Below are 2,337 nucleotides of genomic sequence, written 5' to 3' on the forward strand. Positions count from 1 at the left end.
ACGAAATACGCGTACTTACCCTTATGTTGACCACAAGTGTAGGTACATATCGCTAACACAGAGTGAAAATAAAAAAAAAATACAAAAATTATAAATTTTTTGAATTTTAAATAACAAAACATAAAGATACAAATACGCAAAAAAACTGTGATAATTAAAAATTTGGAAAAAAGATTTCATAAACATATATACGAATCGAGCTAACCAACCAAGCGGGCTACATAAGGAGTTTTCCACCACAAGTAGCCAGATCCAACAAAAAAGCGTCAGCAGCAGTAGCAGCATCACCCAAACAAACTATCAGCCAACCGACATATACATATAAGCGGCAAATCTATCTGTTAGTTATATTATTTTTAATAAACTGCAAACGGACATACATACGTATATACATATATATATATATATATGTATATAATTTAATTAAAGGCGTATTTTTGCTCGCTAAAAAACGGTTCTATTAAAATGCGGATATTTTTCTGCCGCAAAAAAAATTCCACAGCGGTAATTTGCCGCTATTAAAATTTTGGTAGAAAAATTCCGTTTTCTGGAAAGCGGTATATCTCCACATACCGCCGATCTTATATATATAAGTATATGTACATATATACAAATTACCATATATACCCCAAAATAAATTCCGTTGCAGTTTATATGCCTACTGTGTCCCACTGTGCAAGAAGATACTATTAGCAGATTAAAAACAAATACTTTCCTCTGCTTACCAATTTTTGCCGTTGGTTGCATAGTTCGTTGAACTTGGCTAAACAAAGTGCCGAAAACATATATCATATGTACATACGGTAGCACATACAAGCATTTTTACAAGTTGCATTTTCAGCAACTATTCGCATAATACCTGAGAGTCGCTGTTGTTCATCGGACAATACAGTCCACACATACCAAGCGCACTCTAGCTTATTTTCATATCTTTCTACCTCGTTTTTCTCTGCTGCACTCACCAAGCTAAGAGAACGTAAGTCAAAGCCCGCTCTCCGACTTAAATACGTTCGGTACCAAGAACTCTCTCAGCGGTGAGCGGCTCTTTACGTATTATTAGTTGCGATCCCGTACGAGTCCCCCCTAGTCAGAAATAGTCAGATTTTACTGGAAATCGATCCCGTACTCGGTTTTCTGACTATTGAGAGGACAAAAAAGAGAGTAAATATGGTTCTCTCACTGTCAGAAGTTACCAGTTTTAGTCCGAGAAATTTCTTGCTGGTAAATTCTGGTAAGTGTCTCAAACTATCAGCTGTAGTGTGTTTGCCAACCAAATTGTAGGCAAAAGAAAAGTGCACTCTGCTAATTCAAGTTGAAAAGTATTTAATTACTTGTTTCAGTGGATTCTAACGAATTTGAAAGTATTATTGGTTATTTACATATGTCAGCTGAGTGTGTTTACATACAAAATAAGCAAAAATTTACAATCAAAATTTAGAGGTTATGTTGAAGTTGACAGAAGTTACCATTTTTTACTAGAAAGCGATCCCGTACTTATCAATGTTACTCTTTCGCTCTGAGCGAACGTTTATTTTTTGACAGTTTTACTAGTTTCAGTCCGAGGAATGCGGGAGTGCACCTATTATATCCACTTGTGCATTCCCGCACACATACATACATACGCACTGTAATCAAAACAAACTCTGCTGTTTCGTACTTCTTCACTCACCACTGCGGTGACAAAGCGTAGCTTAGCCCATGATGCAATAATACAAGATGTTATCAGTTGGCAACTCCTCGCTCTAATTCCGCCATATTGACTGCCTTCCGTGAAACAGTGTTACTTCTTTAACTATTCTCTGCCCATTAATATAGTTGAATGTTTTTAATTTCTTCTCAGTATACACACTTTGCTTTCTTTAAAAGGTATTTTATCTTATCTTATCTATTATTATTATTATTATATTTCACCACATATATAACAGTTACTGAAATTTTTCAAATCCATATTCCGTGGATTTAATTGGGACGCTCCGTTTTCCACGTTATAAAAAGTGCTGAACCAAAAATTAAAGCAAATATAATTTCACGTAGTTTGCAAGAAACAAAAACACAAACACCGCCACAAAATCTTGTAATTTTTTTTCCTGATTTTCGGTGTTTTTTCTCGTTTGACACATATTTTTCTAATTTTTTGCGAACGCTATCTGGGTGGTACTCGGTAAAATTTGATTAATTCTTCTCTCAATTTTTATACGTTTGACCTTCCACGAGAGTTAAAATGCCACTTGCACACAGTCTACCAAAAATGTCTGAAATCGAGACAAGGTCAAAAATGTTTCGCAAGAAGCCACCGGTGGTAAGAGGGAACCCTCACCGCGCCCGAAATCTAAAACT

This window comes from Rhagoletis pomonella, unplaced genomic scaffold, assembly GCF_013731165.1.
Source record: "Rhagoletis pomonella isolate Grant_MI unplaced genomic scaffold, Rhpom_1.0 Rhpom_scaffold_00001, whole genome shotgun sequence".
In the NCBI taxonomy this organism is placed as follows: domain Eukaryota; kingdom Metazoa; phylum Arthropoda; class Insecta; order Diptera; family Tephritidae; genus Rhagoletis; species Rhagoletis pomonella.